We start from the raw sequence: 27,989 nt of genomic DNA, 5'->3' as shown, positions 1-27,989 counted from the left end.
GAAGTAATATGATTAATTTCTATTTACAATGGGTTTCACTTATAAAAATTCCTAACACTGAACGCGTGACAATAGTCTTTCAATGTGGAACTTTCAAGTAACTTCGAGGAACATGAACTTTTTAAGACCCCAAATGAGGTACGTTCCTCGTAATGAGGTACACTTGAGAGGTTTTGCCCCCAAATCTCAGTGCATTTGCCATTTTTTTCTGCAGGACACAACTAGCGAAAGAGGCACTTTATCTTGCAAACAGGGTCAGGTGGTAACCCTATGCTTACAAGGGGGTAATAACTTTAAACCAAAAATAAGTTGGATTATGTCCTGTTAAGTATACCAATTATCGGGGAAAACCTGTGTCGATTTCAGCACTACATAGTAATAAATACAAAAATAAAACAAGCAAGCTTTAAATCAATTGCTCTAATCAGATAAAATAATACATGCTTGTTTCCAAACAGCAACCAAACAAAAACATCCTAACACCCCTTTGACAAATCCAAGCATCACATTGCGGAAAAATAACATCAGCTGCCTCAAAAGCTACTACGATGATTGGTTGGCTCATATCGTGCGTCATCACAACTCACCTCCCCCTGTCATATGGGAGAATTTATTTTGTGTTGTTATTGCTGGAATAAGCTGTGTAACACCAATTAACATCCGTGACTGGCATTGACAGGCGGTGTTCTTAAGGCTGTCAAAGTAGATAAAACTGGGTTTTATATGTTGTTAAGAAGGTCGACCATCTTTCCTTAGACAAGAACAACAGCAAGATGGGGGCTGTTCTTGGGCTCTGCTCCTTGGCTAGCTGGGTAATGTATAAATAATGTAGCGGATTTACTGCATGGGTGGTTGTATGTGAGATGTTACTTGTATTATTTAAGTGTTGTGTGGTAGAATATCAAACTGACTAAGACATTAGTTAATGTGGGCAGTGGATTCAGTTCTGATGACTCACAACTAGGTGGGTAACTCTGTACATAGCTTTTACACACCACAGTTACGAAGTAGACGTTCTTTTGTCACATGTATGTATTTCTGAAGTGTCAGTCTGTTGTAGGCCCCTGCATTGACAAATGGTGGGATTTGCTCTCGTTGCACATGGATTAGCTGTGGTTTGCATTTTTATTAGTCACTTCATTGCGTGAATGTCTTTTTCATCTCCTTATATATTAAAGGTAGATGGTGTATGTTTACTTTGCATTAAGTTTCTTTGCAGCAATAAAATGTGTTACAAAAAGACGTGGGGAATAGTTTCCCTTTTAAATTTAAAACATGATCAAGGTACCCTATATTTCTGTCTTCGAACAGCTGGATGCGGATCCTATTCCGTAAAAAGGTAACTTTTCTGCTGTTTTGTCGAAGGTGTACTTGATAGTGTTGTGTCTGGAAATACATTTCTTGAGACGTTAAGAATTACTATACCTCTGGATGCACAGTAGCAAAGCCCGCCCGGGTTTATTCCACTCGACGCCCCAATGTTATGGACATCATCTCGGTTTCCTCGCTTTAGTCAAAGAGAGTGCTGTTAACAGCCGCAGTGTTGTAGTTCCATCAGTTCTTCAGCTGGTCTCAAGACTTTGTTCAGTTCCTCCTACACATGTAGATCTGACATGGGGAGTTGACTGCGGGAATCTTGAGGATGGACACAAGAGCAGCTGCGGATCTGACATGGGGAGTTGGCTGCGGGGATCTTGAGGATGGACACAGGAGCAGCTGCTCTTACGGAAAGAAAAACTGTCACGCTGTAGTAAAGCCACTAAAGGGGTCAGTAATTTATTATAATTAAAGGGTTTATGTTCTTCGATAAAATTCTTTATTATAGCTATTTTCTAAGTGAATAATATCTTAAAGTGCCCATGGTTTTGAGTCTTCGTCCTCAGTATGTGTGGCTTTAATTGTTTTGAGTATTGAGTGGACACGCTATGATCCTGTAGCTCCTATGCTATCAGTTTAGGTGACTTCATTTTTATACATCATTATAAATTCTTTAATAATCTAGATGCTCCCAGCATGTTTGGGACTGTGTGTGGGTATCCTAGTTTCAGGTTGCATAACTCGATCATCTTCTTTCGCTTGCATGACTTTATATTTTATAATTTGATGCCTCTTCCTATGTAGAACATTATAGTCACTAGGTGTGGCTTTTTAAAGTAATTTAATGATACTTTTCTTGTTTTTTTTTGTTTTTTTTTCACTGTATTGTATTTTTCTTGGTGTCGTCTTTTTTTTTAAATAAAACATTTTTTAGTCCCATTGCAGCAGTTTTTTCCTGTCTTGGAGCCCACCACAATCACCCACTTAGCTTTCCTAAACTCTTGGTGAATTAATACTTTCAGATTGGCGTCCTTGGGTGCAGAAGTTGTGATTCAGGTACTTGTAGGGGGTCTGGAAAAGACTAGCGAGTCCCAGTATGGTGCCATCTTAGCAGCTGAGGAGTGCTTTTTTGAATGTTGTACCTCCTCTTCACCCAGTTTCCAGTGTGCATGGTATATGCACACACCTCTGGACTAGTGTCATTGGTGTCTACCATTTATTAGTACTCATTTGCTGTAAACCCTACTCCCCCATAGGGATCAAGTTCACTTAAAGATCACTGGTCACCTGGTCGTAGTAAGAGCTCCTTTCTACATCATCTTGCTTCTGCCTTTTTAAAATTGAAGAATGTGGTCTTATGTGAACAACTTACTAGTAATGTTTACTTAACCAGTAGTGTGCTTGAATGTATGTGCGCCTCAACTGCCATGGTTTTTCAGGGATATCCTTGATTTTTGACTCAATTTTTTGCTCTGTCCCACTCAAAACTTTCCATTTTCATGACAGAACAATGGATTACTGTTAAACACATCTTTCAGAAATTTGTTAATGGGATTTTTGTTCCTTTCACAATTGTATTTGAATAATAGTATTCAAAACAAAGTTTACCTAATTTGCAGCCTTTTTTCCTTTGGGTTTGTCTCTGATTCTGAGGTAACAGATTGAAAACTTTGTATGGGCTGTGTCGCTCCTTCCAAAATGAACGAGTTGTGTGATGGAAGCTGGAGGGAGATTTTTAAAATTGCTACCTATATTTTAAATATTCATATGCTGGATACTTGACAGGCGAATGTAGCTCCTCCTTTAACCTCATGCAGTGATAAGTTTTAGGAAGACCATATGTTACTTTGATAGTGCTAATGTATTGAATTCAGTAATGGTAGTATGTTGGTTATTGGGTTCTAACATGTAAGGTTAGTCTGATAGCATATAAATTACTTGACCACACGTGTCCCCAGTCCACCTCACTGGCAGCTAACCTAATGTGCTATTTATTAATTAATTGTTCCATACTATTTTAGCAGTATTTTTAATGACATGTATTGCAAGTCAGAAGTCTGGTAAAACAGCAGAAGAAAGCAATGTTGCAAGTATTGTCTGCATTTATAAGTGCATGTTCATGGTCTGCCTTTCTGTACATAATGATCTTGGCTAATGCTGATAGGTTGTTTAAGGGATGGTTACGGCCTTGTGTGTCAGTTCTGTTTACCACAGTTCTATTTATTTAGTTTCTTGGGAGTTGGCGGGAACAGAATATATATTGAAATCAGTGATGCTACTGTAGATTTTACTGCTTATTTTTTTCTGTTTAGCATAGTTCCTTAACCTTCATACCCAAGTTCATCCATCTGTCTTTTGAGTTGCGACATCAGTGTTATGGTTCGTGCTGTCAGTTATAAGCATGGCAAAACCTGTGTAGAAAACCATGGGTTATAGTAATTTGTATATAATGCGTTACTTTAATTTTGACATCGGGCATGTAGAACTTAACAGAAACAGTACGTGTGTCCCTTTTAACTTTATACACACGACATCTTGCTGTACACAGTCTACATGGTTACTTGTGCAGGCAGGTCTTGCAGTACTGTGCTTTACGATTGCACTACTGAATGTGTGGCATTCAGTAATGTGATTAAGAAGAACATTGAATTGAGCATGAAAAAGAAAAATGCACCTACTTTAGTTGCCATGTTTAGTAATTTTTCTTTCCAATTTTATTTTCATATCTCCCTGCCGTTTCTCTTTAGGCTGCCAGCACAAAAGTAGTTCACACCTGATTAGCATGCCTTTTGGTGGGTTCCAAACTGAGTTAGTAGACAGGAATTTTCAGACTGAATAATCTAGCTTTATTTGATTCAGATTTGTAAGTAAATGCATGACAGAGCTGTGGGACTGCACCTATTCAAAATGCCCATCTGTTACTGTGGGCTCAGAATGCTGTGAGGTGAACCTTTAGTAGATTTATTAACTTGTAACTCTGACTCATTTAAGTATTTACTTTGCCTCCATTTGACTGGAACAATCTTTCTTGTCCACTTTACTGGACAGTCCGTCATTGCAGTTGAAGTCTACAGGGGATTTGACTTCTAAGGGCATTTAATACTAGCAAGAACTTTATATTTCAGACCCACTTTAAGTACATGGAAATGGTGGAAACTTAAATGATTCTTTTCATTTATAAGAGGGTTTGGTTATCAGTCATGTGACTATAGTTTCGGGAATGGTTCTAATTATTCAAAAGAATCTTCTCCTAGGATTTGAAATAATGTTTAGTTTGAATCTATACCTTAGGTGCTCAAATTCTCATTCACATGCCTGCAGCGATAATCAGATGGTTTTCGTCTTGGTTCTTGCAGCTGTAGTTGTGTTGGCTGGCTTATCTTATTCAAACCTACAATGTCTGGAAGTCAGATTTCATGCAAGCACTATAATTTTATTGTAACTTAATTACGACAGTGAATTAGTAACACTCAGTGCCACAGTTCAGCAGTTTAAATGTAGGGTAATGATTTTAACAAAACCATGCACAAAGTTGCTTTACTTGCTCAGTTTAAAAAAAAATATATATATATATATATATATATATATATATATGTGTGTGTGTTTATAATTTATGTATTTATTCATTCTTTGGGTTAGTCCCACCATGCCAGTGTCCTCATTTTAGGGAAGACCCGAGGTGATATTAGTACTGACTAGGGGAGATTTGGCCAGTGCACTGGGGGAACTTCCATTACACTCCCTGACTAGGTAGCACTGGAAGGTTGTTGCCAGGGGTTGAAGTTTTTCAGTATGGCGGAGGAAAGGAGAATGCAGCTTGAGGATGAAGCTACACAATGTATATAGTGCCTGTGCAATCGGAGATTTAAGAGAGGAAGTGCTAATTTATGGAGTTAGATGGAGGAAGAAGAGAAACTCTTGTGGTGAGTTGAGCTAAGCTGAATGATGACGAGAAAGCGAATTAGTGAGCGTTCGTTAATTGAGTGCTGGTTGAGGTAGTGGAGGATGGTCTGTCTGATCTGGTTAAGGAGGAGTTTTCAGTAGCGTAGCAGGTGAAGGAAGGAGCTTGGGGGTGTACCTAGCCTGCAGAGAAGGCCATTTTAAGGGAACACCCTTGCAACAGGGTGTTTGCCTGCATGTGACAAATTCTTTTCACCAAACATTGCAAGTAAAACTAGAAAAGATGCTATGGAATAATTAAGAAAATGGGAACAAGCAGGGCACAAGCTAAATCAAAAGAGAAGACTGCTGGTAAGAATTAAAACAAAAATGATGATAGAGATAATCGATGTGATGTCATGTTATACTCTGAAGTGTAGCTAGGTGTGGATGGAGGGGGCAGGTGCAAGGTGTTGGGAAGTGTGGGAGGTCTTTAAGCATTTATAGCTGTACTTTTCTGAATGCCAGTGCAGGATACTGCTTTTCCAGTCAGTACTGTGCTTGGCATAAGTTTACAGCAAGGGTTTTGCTACAGATCGTAAAAGTAGAAAGCTAAGTTTTTTGGTTAATCCTGCAATAGAATCTTTTCTTTTTCCTCTTCAACCTAAAGTTGAGGGGTGTCAGATTGGGAAAAGGCACTGGGTGCTAGATAAGCCAACTATGGCTCTGATTTTACCATTGGTTTCAGTTATAGGGTGCAAGAACACTAATTTGTTTAGGGACAGAAGAGTTTTGTGAAGTGACATGTTTGAGTATATTTTAGTGGAAAGATTTATTCATGAAACAGAGAAAATAATAGCTTGAATTGACTGTTTTCAGAGTTTAGGACTGTATTTTAAAAAGTCAAATAAAATGTGGTTCAGAACTTCGGGTATGTGTGAATTAAAGGATTTTGTTTCTGTCTATGTCAAAGTACATGAGGTTAACAAAGTATTTGGCTAGGGGTATGGGTGACAATGGATGTGCATAAAAGGAAAATGCATCAGATTTTAAATGTAATTATTGGGGATGGGAAAAAGGGACGTGCTACTAACAACTGTAAACTTAAGTCTAAAGTATATAGTGAATTTGGATTTTCTTTTCTGGTCTATTTTATAAAAAGAGGACATATGAAAACTTCAGTAATATTACTTTGTATCTCGTGTAGTTATGTACACGAGTGATAATGCAATAATATTACTTAATATTAGTGGAGTAAGTGCTACAAGGGACATAACTGAAGAAGAAAATTTATAGTTAACATGGAGAAGGAAATTTATAGTTAACATGGAGAAGGATTAAGTAAAGTAGGGAATGGTTTACATGGAATAAATCTTCAGGTACAGGATAATAAAAAAGTGCATCTTAAAGAAATGATATGGATGAAGAGTGAGAATCTTAAACAGGAGAGGAACAAGACCATAAGTTGCTTTAGGAAGGATAAGAAAAAGGAAAGATAAAAGTATAGGTTGGGAGTAAGAAGTGCAGAAAAAAGGAAAGGAATGATATAAGAATACTGGCATTAAATGTAAACAGTATTCTGAATTATATTGGAGGACTGGTAGTGACAGAATGGTGTAAGGAATTGAGATTGGAAGTGATAGAAGTGATATATTGGTTACTAGATATGTGAAGAAAGAAAAAAAACTGACTTGTATGGGGAAGGAAGGTTTTGTTGAATATGCTAATTGTTTTTATTTGTAATTTGAGAAAGGAAAGAGGAAAAACAATGCGTATTAAGGTGATGAAGATGGCAATAAGATATTGAGGGCTGATAGTATGAAAGAATAGAGAATGGACATATAGAAAGGAGATTTTAAAAACCATAATAGATTATGTTGTGTGTTCAGAAGAGCAGAAGAAAATGTTGGTTGAATACAAATAGCTGAGGTTTCAGATTAGCAAGGTTTTATTGGCTAGAATATGGGACAATGGAGAGATAATAAAGGAAAGTAAAAAAAAAATAAAAAATTAACTAGGTAAGAGTAGTAAGAAGGATGAGATGAAAGAAAAATGGAAGAATTTATGTGAGCAGCATATGAAGGTGAGAAATAATGAAAAGTGGGTGTACTGATGGATTGTGTATAAGGAGAAATGTGTTTACACAAGTAGAAGAGAAATCGGAGGAAGAACGAAGCATATGATTGTCTAGCCTTTTTCTCTTTTGAATTGTAATGCCATCTTTTAGTATTTAAGAAATGTAAGAGGAAAAAGACATCTGTTTGCTTTATATCTTTAGCATATACAAGAACTAAAATGCATTACTGTAAAGCATGTAATATATATATATTGGGCGGCGCAGTGGTGCAGCGGTTAATGCTGTCTCCTCACAGCAAGAGGTTCTCTGGTTCGATTCTCAGCCGGGGTGCCAGAATGTGGAGTTTGTATGTTCTCCCTGCATTCGTGTGGGTTTCCTCCGGGTACTCCGGTTTCCTCCCACATTCTAAAGACATGCGTCTGGAGTATTTCTCCCCGGGCCTCCGCTGAAAACAGGATCTGTGGAACCTAGTCGGACTTTCCCAGTCAAGAAATGTTAAATAAAAAAATATATATTGTGAAAAGTTTAAGTACTCTTAAGGACAGAAATTGTTTTACTTTGTTACCTTTTTCCTTCTCCCATCAGTGTCCAAGCACCAATGACATCCATCCACAGCCCATTTTCCCCATTTTGCACACGGAGTCAGGTTGTCATAACAGTGACAATCATGGTAAGGCAAATATTTTTGAGTTCCCCAAGTTTAACAAAGTCGACAAAAGTCCACTCTTTCAACTTTTTTCTTAGCCATATTTCACAAATGAGTGCTTTGCTGTCTCATATTTATTCACCAATTTCCATGTTGCTGGTCTTCCTATTCATCTCCATCTCCCAACTCCAGAAACTGGTTTCAGTTCTAAGGTACTCCATATTCTTAGTCAACACCTGTGCTTTTCTCTGTCTCTCAAGCATTTTTGCTTTCGAATGATGGAAGATTTCACTGGCAAAGTCTACCAGTGTACTTTATTGTTAGAAGAATGAGGAGCAGAGTCCCCTTCTGCTTGATGGCTTAATTTTGGTAGGCAAACTTTTGTATTTCCTCCTCGGCATGTTGTTCTGCATCAGAAAATGGCATTGATCCTCCAGGAAAAAAATATTCTGAAGACAGATGGATACAACAGCTTGAATCTCGCATCTGCCTCCTTTTGACATTCCCTGATTGCTGGAATAAATTTCTCTTCTGCTTGGTGTATAGTGAATAATCATTTTCCACAGTCTACTGGTTCCAACGGTTAATACTTTGCCTTTTTGCCACAGTTTTGTCAGTATCAACTTTCTGCTGGTAGGTTTTCATGCAGATCTGAGCTGCTTACTTGTGGCCAGATTTGGAGTATACACAGTTTGCCCTTTTGATTAACGGTTCCTGCTGTGGAATACCAGTGAAGTTACTTAATTGTGCCTTTATAAAATTAGTACAGTCTGTTCCTTTATAGTTTTTGTGGTACAACAGAAAATCTCAGATTTTCCCTGTGTGCCGTGTCCTCTAATTCTACCATTTTTTGGCACATCTCTTCTTAAGCAGTCTCAGACTTGGACTTCTTAATTCTTTGTCTTGACCTCTGATTTTTTTTTCAGCTTTTTCACCCCAGCCTTTCAGTTGGCATACTCCTTAAATGTTTTTATTTTATTTTAATCCATTTTGAGCACATTTGACCCCCCCCCCTCTAGATTACTGGAAACCATGTCTTGCACCGAAAGCTGGAGCTTGAACTGCTTTTTCTTGAACAGCTGAATGATTCTTCCCAGTCAGTGTTTTCACTTCACCTTTTCTAGTTTATTTTCTTTCAGGCTGTGTTAATTTCATCTGTGCTGGTATCCACTCATTGTACTTATTAGCCAGAATTTACTAAAAGTGGCAGCTCCTGGCCTTGTCTTCTCAATTGTGTTTTTTTTTTTTTTTTTTCAAACTGGGAGAGCTTCCTTCATTTATTTGCTTAGTACTGTTGCGGAACATTCTGAACTTTTAGAAATATTGTGGTGTCTTATATTTTTTTCCATTCTTTCTTCACTTTTTCTCTATACTGCATTAGCATTCTACTCTCTTGGATGACAAAATTGCATTATTTGTTTTCATTCTCTTCCTTGTAGAATGTGCAAGGCTATTTAGGAAATTTGTACAGAGTGCTTGAAAACTGAATTGAAAACTTGAAAGGTGTAATTTTTATATGGGGAAAGTGAACATTGATATGTTGTGAGTAGGAAACTGTTCACAGTTCAGTAGTTTAAATGTGAGAAATTTTAACTAACTAAACATGTAAGGCAAAAAAGTTGCTTTACGTATTCAGTTTAAAAGATTGTTCCCAGGTTTAATGCTATTGTGACTTTTGGCTCGAGGCAGTTGCTGGCCAATCTTCCAGTAGCCAGGAATGTGTCCCCTAATTAATGTACTGCAGGTTTTAAATACTGCTATATCTAACTTTCTAGTGGGAGATTTTATGTATTTATTTTTTGCTGACCAGTTCTGTGGGCTGGTCTGTTCCTCTTCAGCCTGGCATATCATCACACATTTCCCTCTTTTAAAAGTATTGCTAAGTTATATGGATTGATTTCTTTGGTATAAGTAATTTACAGCTAAATCCAGCTACTTGAAAAAAATTACTCTAGTCAGACTGGAATAGTGTCAACCTTGGAAAAACAGTATGAAGGAGGAGAAGGGGGAAAAACACCTTTTGTGGCACTTTTAAAACTGCTCCCACTTGGAACCTTTTTTCAGCATGTTATGCATTGTAATTTTTAATTTCTTACAATCTACAGGGAAGAGATTTTCTTAGTTAATGACAGATTTGTTTTCTTATTGAACACTCCCAACATTGGTTTGTCTTATTTTCTAGTCTTTCTTGATACTTCAGATTTTGCAATCCTTTAACACTCTTACATTGCCAGTGTCAGTCTGATTTCCTTGTATATACAATAAATCATTGTAGAAACTTGCCAATCTTCCCTCTTGGACTAGTTTTCCTCCCATTCTTTTTCTATTTCCATGAAAATGTTGTCATTTAATTCAGTCATGACCTTTCTCATTTGCTTAGTTTATAACTGCATTAGTGTCACTGTTATCACTTTTTTTTTATTTTTTCACCACACTTTCTGGAATACTTTTAACGTTGCTGGGAAGAACTACTGAACAATGTCCTTGCATTTACACTCCCTTGTTGAATGCAGAAATTGAGAATCTTCCTTTGAATCACCTTTGAGCTATTGTATTAATCCACCAACCCAGGTGTCTACAGCCAGACCATTCGTTTTACATCTCGTATATTTTAACAAATTATTTTGATCGTCCTTCTCGAAAATCTTTAGTTTCTCTATCATGCTTTTCCTTCAGTCCAATAAGACTGGACTTAAATTGATCTCTTAACTGTACTTGCATCCTTGGATTCTCCTGAGTCTTTGCGATTTGCTACCTAATGTGCTCCATCACCTCATGTTAATGTTGCAGGTACTTGCTATTGCTAAGCCTTTCCAATTTAACCTCAAACATTCACATCAAGTTTCATAGCTTGTTTGGTATTGTCTCCAGACTGTTGATCACCTCACTCAATATCTTTCTAGTTTGTCTGGGTGGCAGAAGCTGGACATACATCTGACTTAAGACCAGTTGAGCTACTTTCTGAAAATATTCTTCCAATAAGTAGCCCATTTCCTCCGTAACTAGTTAGTAAATGCTAGCTTTCTTATTCTTCTCTCTTTTCATCCAACAAATGTCATCAGCTGAACAGCTTTTGTGTGTGTTTTCACTCTGGTTTAAACATAGCATCTCAGGAAAGTGTCTGACCTCCATGCAGCACAGGGCATACATATTCACAGCTGTGTCATTAGTTAATGTTTAGGTTGTCATACTTTTTTGCCTTGGAATTTTAACAGATGCTCAGTATTAGTATTTACACTCTGTGTGTACAATTGCATATTTGCAAAACCTCTTATGTAGTCACTTAATATTCATCATATTTTTTGATTCTCTTAGTGTTTACCTCAGTTGTAGTAAAATCCTTTGTCTGGAGGCCTTGTCTGTTTTCTTAGTGGCAGTAAGTTTTCAGAACTAGTTTCATCCGGCCAAAGTATTCCTGCATCTGTATTGTGTGGTTTCTGTCCTGTGTTTTAAATCAGATATACCTGTTGCTCGGGCTGCTGCAGAGAGCTTGACCTACTGCCAGCTGTGATATTGAGAAAAGATAAGTGTTTATTTTCATCTTTTGCCTGCATTTTTGATTTAATATCTCTCTAATCTGTTCTTCTTTCTTCTTCCCCCTCATCCACCCTTCCTGTTCTTGTTTTGGTGTTAGTGGCTCTGGAATTGGCCGCCCTTTCTGTAAGTCTCTATTTGAACACTCCTGAGTCCATCTCATTTGCTCACTTAACCGAATACAGTGAGATCATATTCTGAGTCTAGTGTTCACTCTTCATAATACAGAGAGAAGTTTTGAGAAGGCCAACCCACTTGGGTTCTTCCTTCCTCTCTCCTTGCACTTTACTAACAAAAAAAAAAAATCTGCTTTTACTGTATTTGTGTTTCCTCCTTTATTTAGCTTTTGTCTCTTCTTAAAAGTACTCTATTTTATTTATTTTGCTGCATTTATTGTTGCTTGGTAGTAGCCTGATTAAATTGTAACTGTTATTCTAAGTCTTTTGGTTTAAGCACTTGGACTTCATACCTGTTGTTTTACATTAAGAAGGTTTGTGGTCTGCACAATTGTGGCAGGACAGGTAGCTTACATCCTTCTAAGCTGGGAATTGCTGATAGAATAGCAGACACTGAGCTTTCAAAAAGTGCATTAGTTGTGGTTTAATAACTTGGGCTTCAGGCCAGTTATTCTACATTAAGAAGGTTTGTGGTCTGCACTCTTGTGGGAGGAGAGGCTGAATTCTGCCCTTCTGAGCTGGGAATTTCTGGTCATAGGCTTATTGTGCCTGCTTATTCGAACTGTTTCTGAAATTGGTGCGCCTTGTTGCTGTAGCATAGGACCAGATTCAGGCCTACTGAATCTAGCTTTGTTTGTATAACTTGAGCACTGATCCAGGCCATCCTTTTTTTGGAAAAGGTTCCCCTGCACCCTAGTAGTGGGAGTGTGCAGTTAGTACTTGTCTGATTTGAAGACTGCTGGAACAGGGCTCAGGTTTGAGTTTTTTCCTGGTTAACTTGTTTAAATCAGATTGTTTTCTATTGTGTTTTTTATATATATATATATATATATATATATATATATATATATATATATATACTGTGGTAGCGTTGTCGCCTCATTGCCCGTTCGATTCTCAGTTACAGTGTCTTCTGTGTGACGACGTGTGAATGGGCGTTCCTTCACTGAAGGTTGTGCGTTAGGCCCGGCAAGCCAGCACGTAAAAATCTACTGCCAATCATTAGCGGACCGGAACCGGGAATACTGTATTGTGTTTCTTCCTATCGTATTAGTAGGGGCATTGACTACAACTCTGAACTCATATGTAATAATAAGCATCTTTTTATGCGCATTTAAAGTGTTTTTGATTGTATCTGCTTTATTTTCTGGAAAAAAAAAATATATATATATATTTTTTTCCAGAATATATATATATATATATATATATATATATATATATACTTGTTTCCCGCCTTTCTAAGCTAGTATAGTCCAGTTTTCAGGTTAGTACTGAATTCAGGGCTGTTACAAATCTCTGTGTTTGCCCATACCTTACTTGGATAGAATGAAGTTTCTCTGTTCACCTGTGAGAGAGGGGCTTTGAGCAGCCTATCTGTCCCTGGAGGAGTGGTTTCAGGTCAGAAAGTAGTAGATTATTGGCCATTTTGGGCTAATTTCTCTTTCATTTCCCTGCTATAAAAACCACATTTGCCCGGTTTTGCGAGCCGGGCAGTGCCGGTTAGCTAGGGTATAACTATTCCCAACTCCACAAAGTCTCCTTTTTAATTTTTCCCTTGGAACTAGACAAAATTTCAACTTAAGCACTCAAGCCATTCATTTAGTCCAACTGGTGAATCTGGGCAGTGAGGCAATGTAGGAACTGCCTCATGTACACAGACAACCCTCTCCTCTTACCACCAAACACTAATACATGCGAGAGATGCAATTATACATCCAAACTGGAGGCTAAACTCTCTCAACCCAAGACTGGATCAGACAGTCAAGAGGAGAAGGGAAATACTGGCATCACACCACCAGTCTCACATAGACCCATTAAACCAGCACCAGAAAAAAAACACACACATAAATACACAAAAACGTACTTGGAGGCTCTAAATAAAAATCTGCAAAAGCAACAGAGCCCTCCAAAGCAGACATCCAAGCAACCTCCACCCCCCCCAGTGTGCCATGCAGTCACAGCCCTCAAGGCAAAATAACATACCCAACATACTAGTAATAGGTGACTCTATAGTCGAGCACACTGACGTCCTACTCACTATGCTGAATAAGGAGAAGGTTACTGTTAGCTGCCTGTCGGGTGCCAGGATCCGCCACATAACACAAGCACTCAAGTCACTCCAGAACAAGTACAAATACGGCTGTCCATGTTGGTGTGAATGACCCGAGCCGTACCTCCCTGGACTACATGAAAAAAGACATGGAAGAGCTCTCTGATCACGTAGCCCAGGCAGGTATGACACTGAACCTGAGTAGCATCCTGCCCTCACCAAGAATACCATGGCATAAAGAAAGAATTATCAATTTCAACAATTGGCAGTTTCTGGTGTCATTCAAAGGGGATCCAGTGTCTGTTGGCCAGGGATGACATGCTCGACAAGCCACGCTGCTTTGCTAGAGACTGCTTGCACCTGTTACCCGTAGGCTTTCGAATACTGGCCAAGGCTCTTGCCACCCCCATATTGCCTTTTTAGGGAAGGCTCAAAAGACAAACCCACTACCGTAAATAGCACAAGTAACAAAAATCTGAGGGTAATACTACTCAATGCTAGAAGTCTAAACCTCAAAATGCACGCACTCGAGGCACTCCTCGGTATGGAGAAAATCGATATATGTGCAGTAACAGAAACCTGGTTTAAGGCTGCAGAGAGCACCACAGCACTACCAGGCTACAATTCATACCATACATTTCGGCCACAGAACCTGGACAGAAATACAAAAGGCGGAAGAGTATCCATATTCATCAAGGAAACCCACACCTCTAGGTTAGTGGCACAGCACGATGATTCAGAGATTATCCACATGCAACTAACAACGGGCAAAACTGCAATTCCAATTGTAGTTTGCTACAGATCACCCACCATGTCCCAGGACCCCCATTCTGCATTTCTGGAAACACTGGCTAACATAAAGGTCCTACCAAACACCCTAATATTGGGTGATTTCAACTACCCATACATTAACTGGGAGAACTACTCAAGTACTAACTCCCTTGCTCAACATTTCCTATAATTTATAAACTCAAATGCCCCATAACAACTGGTCAACACTCCCACCAGAGTGACAACGTATTGGACCTGGTCATCACCAACATGGATGACTGGTGTTCCACACCGGAGGTCAACCCCCCGCTGGTTAGATCTGACCATAAACAAATCACTTTGGATATCCACATTCCACCCCCCACCCCGGACAAGGAAACTACCATGAAAAACTTTTCAGAAGCAAACTTCACGTTACTTAAGACGGAGGTGGAAAGTTTCAAAGCCCCCATTCCTAAGGATAACACTGTCCAAGCTGCAAAATTCTTTACTAATGCATTCTGCGGGCACCTACAGGAATGCATGGATTGTGCCTCCAAGAAAAGAAAACCAGTCTGGTGGACCCCTGCCATAAACAAGCTGTACAATAGAAGGAGGAAACTAGTACAGAAAAGAGTAAAATCCCAAGAAGGGAAGACATCCCTGATCAGTATCGGCAAGAAACTACGATCCCTCATAAAATCGTCCAGGGTGAGCTTTGAAAGAAAATTTGCCAAGGACTCCAAAGATAACCACAAGGCATTCTTTAGCTATATAATAAAATGTTCCAGTCACCATACACGCTGTTCACTATGGCAATAAAACGTTTTCACAACTTCAAATATGTAGTTCCCAAGATATAGATCACAACGTACACTTCTGAATACTCGATAAAACTTTAATTTCAGGACAAAGTGAGCGCTTTCGCCAACAGGCTTCTTCAGACTTATAATAATTACACACAGAATTTCAAACTTTTTAAAAAGCCTTCCATGGATTCTAATTGGTCACTGGTTCTACGTCTGAAGCACCTTCCAATTTAAAGTGCTACATACATCACCTAATGTTTCCTTTCAGATACAATACTGAAAAATTCATAAGCTTAAACAAGCTGCATTGAATGAAAACATTGTACAAAGTTATAAAAACCATTATAAAAAATCCATTGTTATACTTATAAAACCATTATAATATTTAAAAATCTATTTTTACAGTAAATATACCAAATAAATAGCAGAAAACATGTTATGAAAGCTCTAAAGAACGATAAATTCAAAATGTATAAGGGCAATATACAAACAATCTCGGCTTTTCATGATAGGGACAATACATAGGGACTACGCTTTGAAGTCAAAAACTGGCATAAGCGACCTATGACCATTCAGCTGAGTCTTAATGATTATAAGACTCCATTGAATAAACTAGATAATATTTCATACAAATACTGTAAAATGTTTCATTCAGACGTGGGGGCATAATCACTTTGATCTACGTATTCTCCTACTCTTCAGGAAAGGTTTTATCTGAACCTTGTCATTGAGACCAGGGGGTTCATCTGCTCTCCATCTAATGATCCACCTGGTCTCACATTCCAATGTTCCAATGTTCCAATGCAGACCAAGGACCAATTGAATAACACCAGGGTAGGGGAAGGGATAGTCAGCACACAAAGTGATGTTAACAGTGAATTAGAAACTCCCAATTTGATGGGTGAGACTGTGGGAAGCACTGCTACAGTTAATAGCAGTAAGTCACCTCAAAGTGTTACAGTAGTTAGACCTAAAGTAAGTAGCACGTTTTTTACAATGAATAAGATTTCTACTCCGTTTCCAATAGCACAAGATCATTTTTTGGAGAGGAGACGGGTCTGTCAGCAGGGGCAGGCAGAAGAGGAAGGGCTCCATAGAAGAGCAACAAGGTCCCACGTTGAAAAAGATGTGGGAGAGATCAAATCATTAACTTGTCTAATAGAGTTTTGAATAGATATGAGGAACAGGTCTTAAATAAAGGCCTTAGTTTCATTCCCACCAAGAATAGTGACTTGGTTGATACGGTCATTGACACTAAACTATTTATTAGAAATGTACAATTAAAATTGGACTATGGACAGCAAAATGATAATATAGGGTCTACTAAATTTCGTGCAAATAGTACATTTATTCCACAATTGCACCCCACTATTGAAGTATTTGGAAAAGTCCTGGAGAATGACATATATAAGTATTTTCAAGGCCTTCCTGAAAACACTAGAGGGGATAAATGTATCACCAAACACCATCATACTAGGTGACTTCAATTACCCTAATATAGACTGGGAACACTACTCAAGCCCAAACACCCTAGCCCAAAAGTTCCTGGAATTCATAAACTCAAATGCCATGGAACAACTAGTCACCATCCCCACAAGAGGAGATAACATACTTGATCTCATCATCACGAACATGGGAGCACAATGTTCAACACCGGAGGTGTACCCCTCACTGGTGAGATCAGACCACAAACTAATTTCGCTGGAGGTCCTCATCCCACCCCCACCTGAAATAAAAAGACCACAGTAAAGAACTCCTCAAAAGCCGACTTTACACTAGTAAAGACTAGTGTGGTCTCCTTTAAGCCCCGTACTCAAGCCGCTGAATCACTTACAAATGCCTTCTACCAGCACCTGCAGGACTGCATGGATAAGGCAATCCCAAGCAAAACAAAGACTCTTTGTACCAAAGGCTCAGTCTGGTGGACCCCAGCCATAAACAAACTCTACAACAAAAGGAGGAAGCTACTACAAGATAGAGCAAAATCCTTAAAAGGTAAGACACCCTTGATCACTATAAGTAAAAAACTAAGAGCTCTCATGAAATCATCCAAAGCAAATTTCGAGAGAAAAATAGCTAAAGACTCAAAAGACAATCATAAGGCCTTCTTTAGCTATGTTAGAAACCTGGGAGGAAACTCCCAGATATGCTCAGAGCTAGTTCAAAATGATGTGAAGATTACTGATCCTACAGACATTGCCAACATACTGGCTGACAGGTTCAGTGCAAACTTCTCCCCAAAGGAGAGATATCTATATCAAACGATTGCAGCCCCCAAACATCTCCAGCGCCCAAGTGAGAACTGCTCTCTCCAAAGCAAAAAACACAGCATCCATGGGACCTGATGGTGTCCCCGGCTGTGTGCTCCATGAACTCAATGAGGAATTAAACCCACAGCTAGGACAGCTGTTTAATCAAAGTCTTACCTCTGGATCAGGAGTGGCGCACTGCAACTGTGGTACCACTTCACAAAGCGGTGCCTCCACCGACCCTGGAAATTACCGGCCCATTAGCTTGACAAGCCTTATCTGCAAAGCCATGGAGAGGATCATAATGGACCTCATAAATAAAGACATAGGGAATTTGCAGACTTTGGATCCAACCCAGTTTGGCTTTGTCAAAGGCAGATCATGCCTATTAAACTTGGTTGACTTTTTCGAAACAGTCACCAAAGCCATTGATGAGGGAAAGGCAGTCCATACAGCCTACCTCGATCTGGCTAAGGCCTTCGATACAATACCCCACTCGGCTATCATTGAAAAACTCATCAGCTTAAATGTCAACCCATACATCACAAGATGGGTTGCAAACTGGCTGAGTGACAGAACCCACAGGGTCAGAGTTGCTGGCGCCATGTCAGACTCAAAGCCTGTCACAAGTGGTGTCCCACAGGGCTCAGTCCTGGGCCCACTCTTGTTTGGCATCTACTTTTCGGAAGTACAAGCAAACACAGGAGGGTTATGGCTGACAAAGTTTGCAGATGACTGCAAACTGGGCGCCATAGTAGAAAACACATCTGACACAGATATCCTTCAGAAGGGTCTCACAGAAACGGATAACTGGTGCCAGAGCCATGGCCTAAAGTTAAATGCCAAAAAATGCATAGTCATACCCTTCGGGAAAAACAAGGTTACCCCTAGCTACCAAATAGGTGGCAATCCACTGAGCACAGAAGAAGTTATCAGGGACCTGGGGACCCAGGTTGATAGTAGTCTGTCATTCGACACCCATGTAGCTAAAGTAGTTAGGTAGACCTTCTATATTGCCCACCTTATCATGAAGGGATTCTCATCTAGATCAAGGGAGGTCATAGTCTCCCTTTACTCATCACTCATCAGACCAATGATTGAGTACAATGCCCCATTCGGAATGTATCTGACCCGACACTTGCAGCAGCTAGAGAGGCCACAAAAGTTCCTCACCAAAAGGATAAAGGGTCTCAAAAATCTGTCCTATGCTGCCCGACTGAAAGAACTCCAGCTCTATTCAGTCGCTTCAGCTTGCTCAGAGGTGACCTTTGCCTAACATACAAGGCCATGTCAAACCCAGATTTGATGAATATGCTTCACCTCAAAAATCTAGATCCATCAGAGCCACAAGGGCGGAGCCTTAAACCTTGACACGGCTATTAATAGGACGTGCTGGAGGGATAGATTCATCACCCAAAGACTCCCTATGCTGTGGAACAAAATCCCGGTACATGTGAGGCAGAGCACCTCGCTGGCCTTGTTCAAGAGAAATCTTGACCAATGGATGGGAGATCGCAGATATACCCCAGGGATTACCTCAGTGTCACTGCTCGACAGAGGCACAGCAAAATAATGGGTATAGTTCCCCATACTAAAGGGGTGGCGTAAGCCACAAAACGATGGGCTAGGCTTGTAAATGCCCTCGGGCAGATAGCCTAGTATGAACCTATAAAAGGGTTTCAAGACATGGACAGAATTTAAACCATCTTCAAAGGAAAGCATTGAATGACCTAAGGCAGGATGAGTCAATAGTCATTAGACCAGCCGATGGACACTATTTATTATAATGACAAGATGAAACAACTTTTAAATGATGATGAATCCTATCAAAGAATAGAGTATGACATCTTGGTAGATAAAGTGTGCAGTGTTTACTATACTTTAGATGATCTTATTATGTCCTCAGATATTATGAAAGAACTATATGATTTCTTTAAAGTCAAGGACCCGATAATACCTGTCATTCAGGGATTGCCGAAGATTCACAAAAGTAACACGGACCCACCCATGAGACCTATTGTGGCAGGACAGGGTTGGGTCACGGAACCACTCTCAATCTATACAGAGAGTCTACTGAGACCATTAGTAGATGAGAATAAGAGAATACTTAAGGACAGTAAGCAATTTCTGCTGGACTTATATACAAACATTTGAGAGATGACCAACTTTTTTTCTTAGTGACCCTAGATGTTGTGAGTCTTTTCACGGTAATCCCAAATGAGACAGGTATTAATTTTATTATAGAATACTTAAGAACACATTCACACTTCTCTAACAAGAAAGTCGACTTAGTTACCCTGTTGCTTGAGACTATTCTAGCTAACAATGCATTTGCATTTGGTGAGGACATTTATCTTCGCTATGGGCACATCTTGTGCCAATAGCTACGCCAACCTAGTCATGGCCATGTGGGAAGACAAATATGTATATGAGAGTGCCCACTTTAAGGAATATGTAGGCATGTATTGTAGATTTGTGGATGATCTCTTTTTTGTGTGGCTAGGAGATGAGCAATCCCTTAGAAGTTTTGTCACCTACTTGACACAACCACAGACTTTTTGAAATTTACTATGAATTTCTCAAGAACCAACATCTCTTTCTTAGATGTTGAGATATGCAGATTGCCCAATGGAATGTTGAATACGTCCATACACAGAAAAGGGTGCCACAGGAATACTTTACTTCACAGACAAAGTATGCACCCTCTTCATGTCTTTAACAATGTTTTAAAAGGACAATTTATGAGAGTGTCCAGACTTTACCCCAACGAAGGGTGCTACAAATCTGAAATACAGGACCTCAAGAATAGATTCCTAGAGAGGATATCGTGAAATAGATATCAATGAAACAATTATTGCAGTGGACTCAGAGGTCCAATAGAGCCAGACCATATTTCTTGGAGCAATTAGAACAACCGGAGGCTGTTACACCACCTAAAAATGAGGTTAGGGCCACTTTATCCTTTAGCCAAGCGAGTTTGGAAGTAAAAGGACTTGTGTATAAACATTGGGACATCTTACTATCTGATAGGGATGTGAGTAAGGTTGTGGGTCCTAGGCCACGTATTACATATAAGAACCATCCCAATTTGAAGAGTATATTATGTAGGCCTAGATATGTCCCTAACAACCATGGTAAGGTATTGAACACAGTACCCTGTGGTAAATGCAATCAATGTTCGTTTATCAACTTAAACACTGATTTTGTACACCCTACAACAGGTCAAGTGTTCAGTTTTTACACTAATACCAACTGTGAAAGTAAGAATGTTGTTTACGTTGCTATCTGTAGTTCATGTCCTGCCTACTATATTGGGAAGACAAATCGCACCCTAAAGTCAGGAACATAATTATCAGATTAGAATAGGCTCAGATGTTAATGCATTAGCTAGACACTATAAAGCTGTAGGCTCAGACCACAGCTTTAAATTTTTTGTCCTCCAGACACTTACACAAGGTTTTAGAGGAGGTGACCTTACCAGTAGAACATTGGAATGTGAGACCAGGTGGATCATTAGATGGAGAGCAGATGAGCCCCCTGGTCTCAATGACAAGGTTCAGATTAAACCTTTCCTGAAGAGTAGGAGAATACGTAGATCAAAGTGATTATGCCCCCACGTCTGAATGAAACATTTTGCAGTATTTGTATGAAATATTATCTAGTTTATTCAATGGAGTCTTATAATCATTAAGACTCAGCTGAATTATGCCAGTTTTTGACTTCAAAGCGTAGTCCCTATGTATTGTCCCTATCATGAAAAGCTGAGATTGTTTGTATATTGCCCTTATACATTTTGAATTTATTGTTCTTTAGAGCTTTCATAACATGTTTTCTGCTATTTATTTGGTATATTTACTGTAAAATAGATTTTTAAATATTATAATGGTTTTATAAGTATAACAATGGATTTTTTATAATGGTTTTTATAACTTTGTACAATGTTTTCATTCAATGCAGCTTGTTTAAGCTTATGAATTTTTCAGTATTGTATCTGAAAGGAAACATTAGGTGATGTATGTAGCACTTTAAATTGGAAGGTGCTTCAGAACCAGTGACCAATTAGAATCCATGGAAGGCTTTTTAAAAAGTTTGAAATTCTGTGTGTAATTATTATAAGTCTGAAGAAGCCTGTTGGCGCTACGAAAAGCCACTTTGTCCTGAAATTAAAGTTTTATTGATCTATATCTTGGGAACTACATATTTGAAGTTGTGAAAATGTTTTATTGCCATAGGGAACAGCGTGTATGGTGACTGGAACATTTTATTATATACCTGGTGTGCTACTCTGCATTTGGATTATCTTTATTCTTTAGCTATGTCAAGAATCTAAGTGGCAATGCTCCGATCTGCTCGGAGTTAGTGCAGAATGGCACAAAATACACTGAACCAACCGATATTGCCAACAACCTGGCAGACCGGTTCAGTGCAAACTTCACCCCCAAAAGGGCCCATAACTATACCAGAAGATTGTAAAGCCCCTGAAATCAGACACTCAGGTTAAAATAGCTCTCTCCAAAGCCAAAAACACAGCATCAGTGGGACCGGACGGTGTCCCAGGCTGTGTCCTACACGAGCTCAAAGACCAACTAACCCCTCACCTAAACACACTGTTCAAACTCAGCCTCTCCACAGGCTACGTACAGAGTGGTGCACAGCAACAGTTATTCCGCTCCACAAAGCTGGAGCCACAACAGACCCTGGGAACTATTGCCCTATAAGCCTGACTAGCTTGGTCTGCAAGGCTATGGAGCGCATCATCATGGAACTCATTAACAGAGACATTGGGAACCTCCAAACACTGGACCCTACCCAGTTCGGCTTTAAGGGCAGATCATGCTTCCTAAACCTGGTGGACTTCTTTGAGACAATTACCAAGGCTATAGACGAGGGAAAGGTGGTACACACAGCCTACGTAGACCTCACAAAGGCCTTTGACACCATTCCCCATTCTGGTGTTATAGACTAGCTCACCAGCCTGAACATAAACCCCTATGTCACAAAATGGGTTGCCAATTGGCTCACGGACAGATCCCACATGGTAAGAATTGCGGGAGCTAGGTCTGACTCTAAACCGGTTACAAGTGGCGTTCCCCAGGGCTCAGTCCTAGGACCCCTCCTGTTCGGCATATAATTCTCAGAGGTACAGACAAGCACAGGAGGACTATGGCTGACTAAGTTCGCAGACAACTGCAAACTAGGGGGTATAATTGACTCACTGGATGACACAGACATCCTCCAAGGGTCTCACTGAGACGGATACCTGGTGTCAAAATCATGGCCTCAAGCTAAATGCCAAAAAGTGTGTAGTTATTCCCTTTGGAAATAAAGTACCCACAAACTACCACATAGGTAGTAGTTCCCTAACTATGGAAAACATAGTAAGGGATCTGGGGACCCAAGTAGATAGTAATCTCTCCTTTGATAATCACATTGCCAAAGTTGTTGGAAAATCCTTCTATGTGGCCCACCTAATCACAAAAGGATTTGCATCCAGATCAAAAGAGGTTATTGTGTCCCTCTACTCATCACTCATCGGACCCATCATAGAGTACAATGCCCCATTTGGGATGTACCTTACAAGACACCTGCAGCAGCTGGAAAGACCACAGAAGTACCTCGCCAAGAGGATCACTGGCCTCACAGATGCCCGACTGAAGAAACTCCAGCTGTACTCAGTTGCATATCGCCTGCTCAGAGGTGATCTCTGCCTGACATACAAGGCCATGTCCAACCCAGAATTGATGGACATGCTCCACCTAAAGAAAACCTTATCCCCTCGAGCCACGCGCTCTAAGGATCTAAACCTCACCACAATAATAAATAGAAAGTGCTGGAGGGATAGAGTCCTGTCCCAGAGACTTCCCATGCTTTGGAACAAGATTCCAATCTACAATAGGCAGAGCTTCTCACTAGCACTCTTCAAGAGAAATCTTGACGAGTGGATGGGAAACATTTACCCTGGGGATCACTTCAGTGGCTCTGCTGGACAGAGGCACAGGGAACTAATCTAATGGAGTGGCGAAATCCAACACATTCTGGCTAGGCTTATAAATGCCTTCGGGCAGATAGCCTAGTACCTACCTATGAACAGTTAAATAAGAACTTATTCTGTATAAAGTTGAATAGACATGATATAAAAACTGTTTTGTCAGAGCTGTAGCTCGTCACTCATAAGGTAAACAAGAACAAATCTTTGTTTCATTTTATATTTAGTATAAATATATTAGTAATATTTAATCCATTATTAATTAAGCCCCCTCTTAAAGGGATCAAGAACACACCCATGCTTTTACTTTACATAGACTGACAATGAAAAAACATTAGAGGGTTCCCATCATATCCTGACCTGTATTTAATTTTAGTACTCCTAACTGTCAAGTTATGTCCCTATTCAAAAATACATTTTGCTGATTCTGCTGATTCTATGTTTGATTATTGATGGGAGATGCAGTTGGCAGTATGATTAAGGTCTTTGCCTCCCATGCAGAAGGTACAAGGTTCAATCCTGGTCACTGCTATGCCTGTATAGAGTTTACATGTTGTTGCCTCTCTCCAGGGTTCTTCCAACTCCCAAAATGTGCTAGTTGGTTCCATTTCAGCCTCACCCAAGAATGGAGTTGTGGGCAGCAGCATATTCTGTGGATGGTGCCTTTTAGGGGATGAGTTGAACAGTCCAACCACTGTAACTGTGGTGCGCAGTTCTGTCTAGAGAGCACTGATCATAGACTTAGCACTGTGTCAGGGCTAGTCTTGTGACAGTGTAAGCATTGGCTCTAGGTTTGTTGGACACATTTACTAATGTCACCAAAAATGGGCTTTGATATTTGCTGGCAATAAGTGGTTTGAGGACAGACACTTGCTCCAAGCTACATCATGGACTGGTGTTTAACTGTGGGAGGAGTCTTTGTTCACCTGTTGGCTAGTGTATACCTGCCATAAAAACCAGCAACCCTGAATTAGTAAGCTACTGGCTGGCCGGTGTCCTGTTTGGTTTACCTCTGATAGAAATGTTGGGTTAAAGCTGGATGTTAAACTGGACATAAATCCAATCCGCCTGATAAACGTGAACTAAGGCTTACTAATTCAGTATAGGTTCACTGATAGGATGCAGGTTGGAAGTGGATGAAATGATAGGTTCGTAAGAGAGGTTCGTAAGAGAGTAATAGGCTAGTGGCCCTAGAGTCTTTTTATAAGCCTAGCCATGTAATGCCGGGTTGTCCCAATTTTCCTTGGTTAGATGGACGTGCATTATTGAGCACTGTCTATCCCTGTCCATGAGAGACATTGGTGCCACCCCTGGGTGAATTTGCGATCACCCATCCATTTGTCCAGGTTGAGTTTAAATACAGTCATTGAGGAGCTCTGCTTCACATGAAGTTTGTTCCAGAGCAGCAGCAGTCTCTGGGAGACGTATCTGTCTCTCCAGCATGGTTTGTTAATGTCACCCTAGAGCATGTGACTCTAGTGCTATTTGATTTGCAGAAGTGCAGCATTTTCATCAGGTCAGGGTCAGAGACTGCCTTGTAGGTGAGACACAAGTCATCTTTCTGTAGCCTGTGTAATAGAGTACAGTGACAGGGTTTTCTGTCTATCCATTTAGGTCATGGTTTGGAGGCCCTGTATCTTCTTTGTGAGAAACCTCTGTGGTCTGTCCAGATAAAATAGTGGGCTGGACATATTCCTGTATCCAGGAGGCAAGATGGAAGGGCAGTGTAGTAAAGCCACTTGCTTGGGGTCTAGTGTCTGCTTAGGGGAGGGACAGACTAGAAATTGTCTTGGAATTGTGGTGAGGGAGAGGCTTCAGAAGACAGTGAGGAGATATCAGAATTTGTGACAGACTCCATGGCCTCCTTACTGTAGTGTAAAGGTAGGATTGTATTCATAATCTCAGCCAGTGCTCCAAAACATATTTATGATGGGAAGGAAGAGTTCATTCAGACAGCAGTCGGGAGACCTAAAAGAGAAAGCAGGACAACATGAGTTGTTGAACTGAATGCACTTATTGGAACAGACAGAGTAGGACATGAGGACTGCCTGGGTCCACATTGGTGGGACAACAGGATTAAAGATGGAGAGGCCATTCTAGACTTCTGTCTGGCAAATGGCTTGATGGTGGCTAACACATGGTTCAGCAAGTGAGATAGTCACAAGGTCACATACAAAAGTGGCAGACATGCATCTCAGACTACCCCGGAGTAAAGAAAGGCATTGGGGTAGAATCAGAAGTTGCAAAGTCATCCCCAGTGAAAGTCAGACTATAGCATATAAACCACTGATTGCTACAGTCAGCTGCAAGTAGTGATCAGAGAAGGCTCTTAAACTCAACAGAGATTAGGCTAAAGACCTGGAAGTTGACTGGAGAGAAACGGACATGTTTAAGGAAATACTGTGGGTTGTAGCATCTCAGGAAGAAGGGGGAAATAAGTGAAGTTGAAGAAGAATGGCTACACCTCAAAATAGCATGGTGAGGACTACAGAACAGGTATACAGCCAAGCTAAGTATGGAAGTATGCATTCCACCACCAGCTTTTGTTCCATACTATGTCTAGGAAGTTTGTTCTATACTATATCTAGGAAGTTATCTAAAGAAGGGAAGAAATTAGGGAAAACTTTTAAGTAAAAGAGATGGAGCAGGCTAAAAAGTAATACTGTTTGCAAACAGCAATTCATTAGAGGTCCTGTGCCATTTAATGGGAAGTGACTAGGCAGGTGGCACAAAGAAACTCTAAAAGATTGCAAGGCAAAGACAGAAAAGATAAAGAAATTAGTTTTAGACGCCCTTCAAAAGAGATGCCAGCAGCAGCCTGCTTAGCAGTTCACAGGATATTGAAAGGTAGACGAGTACTTCCATTAGCTTCTGAATGAAGAAAACCCAACAGAAGATGTACTGCCCCAGGCACTTTTATGATGGAGGAAGAAGGTCCATTTTAGAAGAACTAGGAGCAGCATTAAGAAAAATGAAGTCTGGGAAAGGAGCAGGCTCGAACAATGTCATGGTAGATATGATCAAGATGTTGAGTGAGTTGGGGGAAAATGGCTCTCAAGGGTACTTTCAGCAGTATGGCAAGAAAGGAGTCTCCCATATGACTGGGGCATTGGGATGCTTATGCCAGTATGCAAAAACAAAGGGGACATTCACAACTGTGGGCAGTATAGTGATTTCAACCCCTGTCACAGTTCCTGAATGTTCTGGAGGGTGTGATTGATGAAATACATAGTAGGAGAAATAGGAATCTGAACTGCTCATCTTTTCTGCACTATCAGAATTCAACTCTGTTAACAAGATGTTTTGCAGTGAGACAGATAAATAGTTGATAAGAAGCTAGAGATGAGGAAACAGTCCAGCTGGTTATTTTAAGACTTAAAGAAAGCATATGACAAGGTTCCAAGAATGATTTGGGCAATACCGTGATTCAAATTCTTAAGAACGTTGGTAGAATTAGGGCAGCCTATGTACAAGGGCCCTCTGACACAAATATAAGCAATGTTATAAGCTGTGTTCATGAGAGGTTCCCAGTGGGAGTAGGTGTATATCATATTTCATCTCTGGGTCAGTTTATACTGGCGATGAATTACATTAGCAAGCTGGTCCGAGAGGACAGATCAACAAACTGCTGTATGCAGATAATGTGACATTACAAGCTGACGCTGAACAAAAACTTCAAGAAATGATAATGGTATGAAATACCAAACTGAAGGCACACTGGGTGACACTGAGTACAGATAAGGCCATTGTAATTGTAGCAAATGGGGAAATCAGATGATGATGAAAGGAAAATAGTGGAACAAGTTAACCACATCTAGTACCTGGGAAGGGAGGTTGAGGAGAAGGATAGTCTGAATGAGGTCAAAGCTAGAATCACAGGGGCTGTAGCATACTGGCATAGTCTGCCAGGTATAGTGTGTGACAGAAGAGTACTATAGAAGCTGAAAAGTAAGGTGTAAAAAAAAAAAAAAAAAACAAAACTGGTACAACTACTACTACAGTTGTATGGTATAGAAACCTTTACAGTGAAGGGAGAAGACTTGAGGAAGCTAGAGGTGATTTGAGATGACAAATGGTAAGATGTACACTATGGGTCAGCCAAAGAAATGAGACCTCATGGGTCAGCCAAAGAAATGAGACCTCAGAAAAAGCCCAAGTAGCTCTAGTTGCAGAGAAGGTCAAAGAGAACAGATTACAGTGGTTTGGGCAGGAAAGCAGAAGGCAGTCCAGTGAAGACGATTGGGACTGATGCTGAAGTTAAGAGGAAACGTGGGCATCCAGCAAAGAGATGACTGGATTGTGTGAGAAGACCTGCGACAGGCATGGTTGTCCAAGAAGGTAGGAGAGTGGTATTGAATCGAGGGGTAGAGAGCACTGTACAATGTCATTTGACTTGACACCTCCAGTGACATGTAGAAACTGGGGGTGGGGGGAGAGTGGTGGTGGTTGTTTATGGGATGGTAACCTGAAAAACATTGGGTATATACTTAATACTCTAATTTTCTTACTTCCTCTT

General features: G+C 40.1%; 1 long non-coding RNA gene across 1 annotated transcript in view; it reads left to right on the top strand.

Moving 5' to 3' along the window:
* The first annotated feature begins 575 nt into the window (after window positions 1–575).
* LOC122804091 overlaps window positions 576–27,989 on the top strand; it is a 194,189-nt gene continuing 166,775 nt past the window's right edge. The window contains exon 1 of the long non-coding RNA XR_006365174.1: window positions 576–812. This is a non-coding gene — a long non-coding RNA (uncharacterized LOC122804091). The remainder of the gene's footprint in view (window positions 813–27,989) is intronic.

This window comes from Protopterus annectens, chromosome 1.part1, assembly GCF_019279795.1.
Source record: "Protopterus annectens isolate FY-2018-M chromosome 1.part1, PAN1.0, whole genome shotgun sequence".
NCBI classification, from domain to species: Eukaryota; Metazoa; Chordata; order Ceratodontiformes; family Protopteridae; genus Protopterus; species Protopterus annectens.
The sequence above is the reverse complement of the archived record's forward strand: the minus strand, read 5'-3'. Positions and strand labels throughout refer to the sequence as shown.